The following is a 12,466-nucleotide window of genomic DNA, read 5'->3' on the forward strand; positions in this document are numbered from 1 at the left end:
GAACAAGGGATTAAAATCAAGATCAAGATTTAAGGAATTCTAACACAAAAGACATTCATTTTCTCGTTCAACTTTGTTATTGACTAGTGCTTCATTTAACACAGGAATTATTTCCTTTTCTTTTTTGTATATCTCCTTGAATATTTAGCTTTTAGCTTTAGAGTTATTTTGGGAAATAATTTTTTTTTCAGTAGTGCTCCAGTCTTTTAAGTTAGTCTTATATGACTTATTGTTTGGAACTCTTTCTCTTTTCAAAGAGAAGGTATCTGACCTTCATGTCAGCTGTCCTTACAGGACATGGGACATAGGACATGCACATTAAATACTGAAGCTGTTACTATAGAACTCACACAAAATTGTCAATACTTTAGAAATGGCAGTGTTCACTAAAGAAGGACAGGGCGGGGAGAGTTTAATTCTCCCTCAGGAAATTCTGGGGTAGACCTGATAGATGGAGAAGAAATAGAAGAGTGCTTTAGGAGAAAGAAGTGTTGTGACTAGAGGTATTAATGCTGGGAAAAATTGGGAATGTTTGGAAATCTCAAAAATCTTGGTTTAGCATATTCTGGTTAAGGAGGAGTCATGAGATATCAGGTTGGGATGATAAGGAAGATTTTGTCTAGTTCATGTATATGCTTGAATTCAAAGTTAAGAATTTGGGGATCTTTTGCTTTTGGTTATGAGTATCCTTTGAAGGCTCTATTACTCAAGACCCTATTAATTGCACACTACCGAAACCCAGTTCAAAGTTACTGAAACAATAAAGGAAAATGTGTTGGGTCATACAACTGTAAGTCCCAGAGTAGTTGACTTTAGGCAGACCTGGATACAGTGGTTCAGTCATGTCATTAGGAGTCTTGATTTCTTGATTTTGCTTCCTCTGCTTTGGTGTATTCTGGAGCAGGCTCTCTTCATATGGATCTCTCCCAGAGCCAAATTTATCTCTCCCAGCTTAATTATCCTATCTAAAATCCTACTCTCTCTTGGCAGTTCTAACAAAAGTCACACATTGATTGAAAGTACTTTCTTTTTCTTTTATCATATGGTCTTTGAAGTTATTTCCATGGCAAAAGGCATCTAATGTCATTATTGACCATGCCTGTATCACATGATCACTTTGGAATTGTGAAGTGGAATCAACCCCATCCAAACCGTATCAACTGAGTGCAGGAAAAAGAAGGGGAAACAGTATTTCATAGGCACACACACACAAAAAAACTCCAAAACAAACAAAAAAAGGGGTGAATAATGCAGTCAAGCATGAGAGAAAGGACAACTATGCATAAGGTGATTATTACAGCAACGTGAGGTGAAGACGAAGACCATGGATGAGAGCAGAGGTGGTCTTTGGCATCTAAACATCTAATGGAGAAATAGTAAAATTCTGAATGAGGACAATGATGTAGGAATGAAAGTAGTAAAGGACAAGCAGTATGAATGCAAATTATGGTTTTTGCATTTCACTAGTTATAAAATTTGTCTAGGAACTGAACTGAAATTTACCTTCCTCTCACCTAACCTATGAGAAAAGAATTTGAGATACAAAATAATTTAGTCAAAATCACAGAGATCACAGTTAAACTGTATTAGTGGTTATACTTATATTTGAAATAGCTATGCTAATTGTAAATCATTTCTATTTACCCATTAAATTAGATCAGTGAATTTACTTTGGCAGCATTTTAAGTACATACTTAAATGTAGCAAAACTTTCTTATAAAATTTAAAATAACACTGCCTCTTTTCTCTATTTAAATACAATTTATATTATGTATACATATACGTGTCTATGCACACACACACCCAATCAAGTGATTTGTTACCTTATGTTAACTTCTGAAAATTGTCCCTCCCATTCCTTGCTTCCCCGCAAAAATCAGATATTAAGTGCTTGGTAGAGTTTTTATATTATACTAGATCCTGAAGTGAAAATGAATGTATAAAGCTTGGGGTTGCCATTCTACTCAGTATCCAGTTCAGAAAGGCCAGTCTCTTCCTCAGTGGTCTGGGCTAGTAAGGCTTACATCTGAAGAATAAACACTATGTGCCGGACACAAACTATAAAAAGCTGAATGGGGTAGTCTGCTTAGGAACTAAGTTTCTTTTCTCGGATATGGTTCTGTTTTTTTTTTTTTTCTTTTTTTTTTTCTTTTCTTTTCTTCTCTTTTTATTCTTTTCTTTTTTCTTCAGTATTATTTGGAAAATATTTTACTTGAATCAGCAATTCTAAAGCAGTCATATATGTACTAGTATGTTTCTAGGGAAATTCCCCATACTTGGTAACCTGTCTTTTACTACAGTAGTAGATCTAAAATGAAGGGGATTTTTAGCCTATGGTTTATCTATTTATACAGTATTAATACAGACATTTACAAACTGTTTTGCTGGGTTCCAAGATTTTCAGAAAATGAAAGTAGCTAAAAATGTGAACTAGTTTTTGTCACTGTTATTTTATTTTTTCCACCATAAATTTAATATACAATTTAAAAATTATCATGAAATCTATTTATATTAAAAGTATGTAGTATTCGGATATCGAGTGTGTGTGTTTGAGTGTGCAGCATTTGTATTATAGAGTTTCTCACCCAGATGTAGTGACTCTTAGCTTTCATTTTGTAACATTGCTGAAAGTCTTCAGTTTCTCAAAGGGAATTTTTTACTTTTTAAAACAGAAATATCAACGGCTTTTATTGTATTTTATTTTCTATTTTATAAGAAGATTGCTGCCAGGAAACCCAGTAACAGCTCAATGTCATTACCACAAAGGTTTAGGAATCCCTGACTCTTCCAGTTGTTGGAAATGAAGAGATTATAACTTGGGTGTACATAAAGAGCGATTAGTAGAACTGTGCAATCATTTTGATAGCAGTATTTTTATTTTTTCCCAAGTGTTGAAAGATATTTAATGACATTCTCGTTTTATTGCAGTATTTTTGGGAAAATGTAGGAAAAGTAAGAGAAGCAGAGATTAAGAATTAAGGTCTTGCTTGCTCTGAAATTTGAGTATTGTTCAATATGTGTGTAGAGTTTATGTAAGTAATCATTTTCTTCGTCTGATTTTGGTGTTTAGTACTGGAAGTAGAAAAGAGAAGACACACATACATATGCATATACATGAGAAGTAGAAACTGGTGATTTTAGAATTGAACTACCTGAAAAATATTTAGGCTTTTGGAAACATCTTCTTAATATTTGTCTTCTTGCAATCAGTTTTATTTTAGATAAAATACTGGCAGATGGTAGCTATCCACTTGAACAGTGTTGAGTTTTCTTTATTTTTTTTTTCCATGGAAAAAAACTCCCAGAAAACTTTTGTTCTTTAATATGTACTGCATGCATATGTTTTACATGTATTAACTAGTATTAAAAATGCAGTTCCTAATTAGATGTCTAAATTTGTGAGTTGTGGTTAGTACTAGCCTCTTAGAATTATTGAAAAAGAAAGTTTTGATGATTAGGGTTTTCTTTTTTGCTGTTGCATCCTTCAGCCCTCTCTGGACCCAGAAACTAAAGAATTTTCATTATCAATGTTTCTCAGCTTTCATGTTTTGGGATTTCTTCTACTGGACATTGTCATTTTGACAATAAATCCTTAAGATACTGATTATATCAAAACTTGGAGAATTCAGGATGTTTATATTCTATTATGACCTGTTCTATTACAGCAAAAAGTTATTATTTTTGTTATTGTTTAAAGGTTTAGGCTTTAGGTGGGCATAAATTGTTACAAGCTTGATATGTCTTAGGTTGTAGAAATATTGTAGGAAACCTCTAAAGTAATATGTTGCAACCTAGTTTTGTTTGGTGTTTTTGTTTTATACATTAAAATGTAGAGGGTGAGGGGGAAATCCTTTCTCTCCAAATTTATCTGTATGAGTCACCTAAAGTCTTCCTTCTAATAGAGTGTAATGAAATGATGCCATATGAATCAGTATTTCCACATCTGCAATTTCGAATATTCAGTTTGAAGTCATCGACATTCATCTACATTTCTGTTTTACTTTTCAATTTGTCACACGAAAATTTTTTTTCAGGTGATAGGTACATCTAACCAAGAATGACTTCTTTCAGATATGGAGTGTCACTTGTTCTCTTACATACTCTGTTTTACTGACTAATGTGGTATTTGTTCACAACTCCAAACCACAGATTAGGCACATAGATATTGACTAATCCTGACTCACAAATACTAGCCCACACAATGTGAATTCCTTTAATGTTTGGGCATTCCTCTTTTGTACCTATTAGACATATTATTACATAGTCACTCGAGGAAGTGGGAAATAGCACTGAACTAGATAGAAGTCAGAGGAACTCAGCTCAAGACCCAGGTCAGGCACTCACCTGTAAAAAGGCAAATCACTCTCATTCTGTATCTTCATCTGTAGAATGGTGCAATTAAAACATAATAACCTTCACACTATTTTCAAGGTGTGTTATGAGGATCAAATGAGATAATAATGTTTCAAGAATATTTTGTAAACTGGAGCATAAGATATTATTGTGAAGTTGAATTTATACTGTTCTGTGCAATTCATTTGCTCAGGGGTTTTATTTTTAAGTTACTTAACTCTAGCCTTTAGTTTAGCAATTTTAAAATGTAAGTAGAAGAGATGACATGGAATTAATACTTTAATAAAAACGTAAAGTTTAAAGAGTGGCCCAAAGCTGTAATATTCTGCTACATTTGTTCTTTAGTACAGGTGATTTATAGTGATAGAGTAGGAAGAAATGATAGAGTGGAGATTATTTGCAGAGATAAGTCTATCTTTATTTCAGTTCTTGTATCGATTTTAAATTACATATAAATACCAATAATTAGATATCATACTGGATAGTGATAAGGAATTAAAATAAGGGTCATATTTATTACTATAATTAGAAAAGTGAATTTATAATTCACTGTCCATTCATTTCCTTGAGCTAACATTTGTGTAATGACTCCTATTTTATAAGGTACTTTGCTAGGTACTGGATTTGAAAGTGTGTGAAAGAGTACTGTTTATGAAAAGGTAAAATGGAAGGTGGTTGAATTGAACACTTATCTAGTAAATGCTAAAGTACTCTTAAAGAGAGAAAAAGGTGTACAGTTGTTTCATGTATCTGAAGGTCTGACAATACCTGTTGCCTTTTTGTTTTAAGGAAAGGCAAAATTTCATACATGTGACGAAATGACTATAATTTTCTAACACAAAGTAGTTATGTCATATATCTTAGCATCATCTCTTTGTATAAACCCCAAGAATTATGTGACTATCTGAATGTGTAGAAATTTCTTACATCAATTTTAATAAAAGAATAACAGCCGAACTTCATAACTGCCAAAAATATTAGATAAATGGAAATAAAGTTCTAATATATTTTCTTGAAGTTAATATGAATTTTAGTAAGCATGATATGTTTTCTTTCTTATTTACAATAGAAATGGCCATTTCAGGGCAGCTGTGTTACTGTCCAAATTAGTACAGGTTATTTAGCTGCTGGTGTATAACTTTAAACTTACTATAAATATGCTGAAAGCTTTGTGTTAGTATTTAAAATTTTGGAAGAAACCTTATATATATTAGTTTTGCATTTATTCTGTGGAAATAGGCTTTCCTTCTTATTTCTTTCAAAAATCTCCAAACACATTTTTACTTTTGCTAACTGGGGCTGAAGGTAAAACATGCTGTAGGGGAATTGAAGAAATATGTTTAACCAGCATGTTGCAGAGGGAGATAGGTAATATGCTCATTTACCTTTCTTTTTCATAGCTATTACATTTAAACTATTTTTTCTACCTGGCGAAACATTTAAGATAAACATCTCAACTACTCATAGTCCGGCTACTCATTTCTCCCCTTCCAGATTGTTCTAAATCCTCTTTTCATCCCTTTCTTGCCCTTAACTTCCAGTGTTTCACTACTACCAAACAATTGTGAATAACTTCATACTGTCTTACTTATTGTCACTGCTGAGCGGTGTTACCAATTCCATTATACTTGGACAGTGTTAGTAGTGATGAGGAAATAGTCTTTCTGTCAGTAGATGAATATAAAAAGAAAAAAATGTTTATGAAGTAACAGATAATTAAGTCATTGATTTTTGAGCCACTGAAATTCAAGTGCAAATATCTGAAGTACATTTTAAAGTTATTGTAGTATCTTAGGATATTTAATATTTCCCTTTTCTTGAACTTTTTATAAACAAAAATCATCATAAATTTGCCCAGGAAATATTATTACTTCTGTGTTCCTTGAGGGCAGAAGCTTTGTCTTTTTCACAACATTCCTGTGGTATAATTCTTAGCTTTCAGTAAATATTTGTTGGATGAAAGTATAATGATGATACCAAGAAATATTAATAAAATTTATAAGACATATTCTTTTTGCTATGTGCAATATTCTAGTTGTATTTACTTACAGATTTTTATTACATAGAAAAACAATGCTAGCTGATATTCTAACATTAAAGACTTTGTACTGAGCAGTTGACTTACATGCTTTACAAACTTATATACTCCCTATTTTCTTTTTTTCTTTATTGTTCTTCCCATTGCATTGAGTAGCTATACTTTTTAAAACATTTACATGAATATTGGCTTTACTTTAGTAGAATACTTCTTGCTTGTTATATAATTACCTATTCAGTACAGTGGAGAAGATGGTTATTTTAGTGGTTTTCGCTTGTTCTCTTTTGGATTCTTTTCCAAGTAGCAAAAGATATAGCTGTAATGAATTTGAAGCACATCAGGTAGAATTTAAATTTAAAATGATAAATAGGAGTTGTAATATGGAAATACAGAGACGTTTTGTTTTCCATGATACAGTGGTAATACATACAAAACGGTTATCAGTTGTTAGTTTACTGACAGAAAAACTTTAGTAGTTATAAATATAGTGAACATAGGGATGGGATATATAGATCTTTATGAATTAGTGTTTTGGTTTTCATTGGATAAATACCCAGAAGTGCAGTTGCTGGATCAAAAGGTAGTTCCATTTTAATTTTTTGAGGAATCTCTAGACTGTTTTTTACAGTCTGTATCATTTTGCAATCCCACCAACAGTGTATGAGGGTGCCCTATTCTCCACATCTTTGCCAACACTTGCTATTTTTTGACTTATTAATGATAGCCTTTTTGACAGGTACGAGGTAATATCTCATTGTGGTTTTAATTTTCATTTCTCTGATAATTAGTGATCTCGAGCATCTTTTCATATGTCTCTTGGCCATCTGTTTTTCCTCTTTGGAGAAATACCTATTTAGGATTCCTAACCATGTTTTAATTGGATTTTGTTATTGTCATTGAGTTGTATGAGTTTTTATAAATTTTGGATATTAATCCCTTATCAGATGTATCATAGGCTAATGTCATCTCTCGTTCAGTAGGCTGTCTTTTCGTTTCATTGCTGGTTTCCTTTACTGTGTAAAAACTTATTAGTTTGATGTAGCCCCATTTGTTTATTTTTTCTTTTGTTTCAGTTGCCCAAGGAGATATATCAGAAAAGGTAGTACTGATAGCAATATCAGAGAGTTTACTCCCTATGTTTTCTTATAGAAGTTTTATGGTTTCAGGTCTTACATTTCAGTTTTTAATACATTTGAGTCTATTCTTGTATACGGTGTAAGAAGGTTGTTCAGTTTCATTTTTTTACATGTGTCTGTCCAGTTTTCCTAACATCATTTGTTGAAGAGATAGTTTTTACCCCATTGTATATTCTTGCCTCCTTTGTCATAGATTAAATGTCCATATAGGCATGGATTTATTTCTGGGTCTCTAATCTGTTCCATTGATCCATGTATCTGTTTTTATGCCAGTACCATGCTGTTTTAATTACTATAGCCTTGTAGCGTAGTTTGATACCAGATATTGTAATATCTTCTATTTTTTTTTTTTTCTGAAGATTGCCATGGTTATTCAGGATTTTTTATGGTTCCATATAAATTTTTGGATTATTTGTTCTAGTTCTCTGAAAAATGCCTTTGATATTTTGATAAGGATTTCATTGAATCTATAGATCGCTTTGTGTTATATGGCCATGATCCCATGGCCATATATACCATGATCCCAGTATATACTTCCATTTATTTGTATCTTCAATTTCTTTTTTCAATGACATAATTTTCTGAGAACAGGTCTTTTACCTCCTTGGTTAATTTGATTCCTGGGTATTTATTGTTTTTGCTGCAATTATAAATGGGATTGTTTTCTTAATTTCTCTTTCTACAAGTTTATCATTGGTGGATAAAAATGGAACTGATTTCTGAACATTAATTTTGTAACTTGCTACTTTACTGAATTCATTGATTGGGTCTAACAGTTTTTTTGATGGATCTTTAGGGTTCTCTCTACATAATATCAGGTCATCTGCAAATAATGACAGTTTTACTTCTTCCATTCCAATTTAAATACTTTTTCCCCCTCTTTCTTGTCTTATTGCTATGGCTAAGACTTCCAATGCAGGGTTGAAGAGGAGTGGTAAAAGTGGGGCATCCTTGTCTTATTCCTGATCTTAAGGAAAATGCTTTTAGCCTTTCCCCATTGAGTATGATGTTAGTTGTAGATTTGTCATATGCCGTCTTTATTATTTTGAGATGTGTTCCCTTTATTCCCACTTTGTTGAGTTTCTATAAATGGATGCTAGATTTTATTAAATGCTTTTTCTGCATCTTTTGATATGATCATGTGATTTTTATCTCTCAGTTTGTTAATGTGGTGTATCACATTAATTCATTTGCGAATATTGAACCAACCTTGCATCCCAGGAATAAATCCAACCAAATCCTGGTATATGATATTTTTAATGTATTGCTATAAAGTCAGTTTGCTAATATTTTGTTGAGATTTTTACATCAATGTTCATCAGGGATATTGGCCTATAGTTTTCTTTTTTTGTAATCTCTTCTGATCTTGGAATCAGGGTAATGGTAGCCTTGTAAAAAGAATTAGGGAGACTTCGTTCCTCTTGAATTTTTTAGAATAGTGTTAACCTAGTTCTTACATTAAGTCATCAGTGATTATTAGTGGCTTCTTGTGATAGCCCAGCTAAGATGAAGTCCCTGGAATATATACTTTCTGGATACAATTTTAATTATATTGCATTTAATCTGTTATGAAAGGTAATTGTTGTTTTCCTTTGCTTCAACCATCCTCCAGCAATTTTCATGAGTAATGACATCTTGACATCACCTTGATTAAATTATTAAAATATTTCAGTGGCTGCTAGTTATTTTTCTTTCCAACAAATAAATTCTTACTCATTTGGTTAAAGAATGACCACTTGGTCCTTTCCTTAGGATGATTCTACATATCTTAGGCGTATTCTCTATTTTGGTCAAGATAACTCACTGACTGTAGGCATGTTGGGTTTCCTAGTTTGATTTGAATGAGTGGCCAAAGTATAGAAAAATCTAAACATACACAAAAGTAGAGGAACAGATAAGAAACCTATTTACCCTTTAACCATTATAAATAAATGGCCAATCTTGTTCTATCTAAACTCTGCCTAGCTCCTTTCCACTCCAAAATGTATTGAAACAAATTCCAGACATTTCATTCATAGCTCTTCATATTTCATTGAATACTCTAAAAGGTAAACTCTCTTAAAAAATACAGTATAACTATAATACCAGTATTACCCTTGTAAAAATCCTAAGTAATTCCTTAATATCATTAAATACTTCTAACCTCAAAATGCTTTATTTACTATAAAATAGTACTCTATTATGTAATAAAGGAAAAAGAAGGCAATCTCCCAGAGTCCAGAGCATGCTCATAATGCTGTCTACTAAATGGGTGCCCCATAAAAGCTTCTTTTTGTCCACAGAGCTGAAGTATGATACTTCATTTTAAGAAATGATTGATGTTGATTTAGTGGCTCACTTAGTATCTAATGCTTTGTATTCACTTAGTTTATATTTCTACATCTTATAAGTTATATTGCCTTGTATAAATGATGCCCTCTGGAGTTGTACAAAACAAACCATGTGCTGCTATAGAGGTAGCATTGCCTGTATGTGGGCCCTGGACGTCAGCGTTTATATTTGAATATATTGCAAATCCTTCTAATGTGCAACTAGGTTGAGAATGCTGGTCTAAAGCATATTTTCTAGTCTTATTACAAATAATAATATTATCTATTATACTTATCTTTACAAGCGCAAGATTGCAAGTATAAATATAACTCAGTAATTCTATTAGCTTTGTTTCACTTGCTGGGTATTTCCTTTCTTTTTGTTTTGTTACTTTTAAGGGATAATTATAGTAGTATGAAACATTTTGTCCACATAAAAGTTTATTGAAGAGGTTAAATGTTCTTGCTAATTAAAGAAAACACAAATGGACAGATTGTTATTCTGTATTAATAATTTTAATTATTTCTTAATCAGAGTACAAAAATAATTAAGGAATATTGTTATCTTACTCTTATTTTTTCACTACTTAAGTGATTTAAATATTCAGGTAAAAATTGTTTTGAATAGTTGATTATATATATTCTCTAGATGGGACAGAGACAGTTTAATAATTCCTTACAGTGTCATGAAATTTATAACTTTTAGTCTGTATCCACACCTTATCTGTCCCTACATCATCTCTCTCTTTCTTTTCTTTTTTCTTTTTTCTTTTCTTCTCTCTCAATCTCTCTCTCTCTTTCTCTCTCTCTCTCTTTCTCTGTCTTTCGTCTGTCTGTCTCTGTGTGTCTGTCTATTTATCCATCATCTTTCTATCTGTGTGTGCATATATGTATATTATTACATTTACCATTTGCAGAATGATTTAGCATAATGTCATTAATTTTCTTTGCACTTTGCATGGTGGATTAGCTTGTCAAATCTTACTTTCTAGGAAAAGAAACTGCCATGTTCAGCAATAAAATGTTTTGTCTATTTTCAAAAATCAAATTAGTGGTAGAGTTGATTAAGATAGTAGTAGCCTAGTAGCCTGTTGTTTATCCTGTTCAGAAGCACTACTTTTCGATATCATGAAATCTTAAATTAAAAAAAAAATATTAGGTGTTCTCCATCAGACTTCTGGTTTCACTAAAACAACGTATTTCTTGAAACTCTTTTAATAAGTTTATTTGCCTGGCTGTCTCTTATTGTACCAATGTGACCATTTATATTAATTTCCTAAGGCTTCTGTAAAAACAGAATTTATTTCCACATAGTTCTGGAGGCTAGACGGTCGAGATCAAGTGTCAGTAAAATTATGCTTCCTCTGAAGGTTCTAGGAACCTTGTCTCTGCCTAGCTTTTGGGGGCCCCCTGAAAACCTGGGCATGTCACTCCGATCTCTGTCTTTGTCATCATGTGACCTTCCTTGTGTTGTATTTTTTGTGTCCTTTCCTCTTTTTATTTATTTAATTTATTTTTTTTATTTTTTAGGCAAGGCAACCCATGGTTGACCTCACAGATTACAAGGACCTTGCCAACTTAGAATTTATTTTTATTTATTTTTATTTTTTATGCCTACAGCACCTAGTGTTCCTAGGTGGTTTCCCATCCAAGTACTAACCAGGTCCAACCCTGCTTAGCTTCTGAGATCAGACCGTATGAGGCTTGTTCAGGGCAACATGGCTGTAGACGCCTTTCCTCTTTTTATAAAACAGAAGTTACGGTATTTAGAGTCCATACTAATCTAGTATGATATCATCCTAATTTGATTACATCTGCAAAGGCCATAATTTCAAATAAGGTCACATTCACAGGTACCGAAGGTTAGACATTTTTTGGAAAACAAAATTCAACCCACTGTACCATCATCCTTGAATTCATTGAGTCATATGGTGCCTGTCACTTTCTAGGCCTTCAATCAATTTTTGTTAAATAAAGGACTGTCTGGTAGCATCATGTACATACAATAAGCCATCATATAGTCATTAATTCTGGAATCAGAAGCAGCAGGAAGAAATCATACAGCCCATTCTCTCCATGTGAAAGTGTGATGTGTCATTTTTAGTTTTTTAGTAAAGCAATATAGTCTTTCATGATACCACTTTGTTTCGTTTCTCATTAATTATTGTTTTTAGATATTAATACCTGCCATTGAGATTATGTGACACATATCAACATAGTTAAGATTTTAGAGCTTTTCTAATCAAACTGGTGTCATTTCCAGAGGTCCGAAAAGGTTAAGTGATATTTCTGGGTGGGTCCTGAGTATCTAATATTGAATTCTATAATATGAATCTAATGTGGCAAATATGATAGCATGTAGAGGACAATGGTGCAAATCAGTAATAGGCTTGAAAATAAATACTGAAAGAATTTGAAATAAGCTAAAAGCAAGGCAAGGAATGGTTTACGTAACCAAAGATATTGTTATCTTGTTACTGGAGGCAAATGGATTAAAACAGACTCAAATATCAATAGAAGCAAATTCAGGTTTGTTTTACAACTAGAGAGTCTGACAGTGGCATTGCTAAGAACTGTCATAGGAAATTTGAAGAGGAATAAACTCTACCCTCCTCATTCAAAGCAAAATG

General features: G+C 32.4%; 1 protein-coding gene and 1 pseudogene across 18 annotated transcripts in view; one reads left to right on the top strand and one right to left on the bottom strand.

The window, feature by feature from the left end:
• GTDC1 (glycosyltransferase like domain containing 1) overlaps window positions 1–12,466 on the top strand; it is a 355,599-nt gene that overhangs the window by 111,400 nt on the left and 231,733 nt on the right. The gene's annotated exons all lie outside the window — the stretch shown is intronic.
• LOC118614227 lies at window positions 11,448–11,566 on the bottom strand (annotated as a pseudogene).

The sequence above is a fragment of the Rousettus aegyptiacus genome, unplaced genomic scaffold (genome assembly GCF_014176215.1).
Source record: "Rousettus aegyptiacus isolate mRouAeg1 unplaced genomic scaffold, mRouAeg1.p scaffold_m13_p_2, whole genome shotgun sequence".
Lineage (NCBI taxonomy): Eukaryota > Metazoa > Chordata > Mammalia > Chiroptera > Pteropodidae > Rousettus > Rousettus aegyptiacus.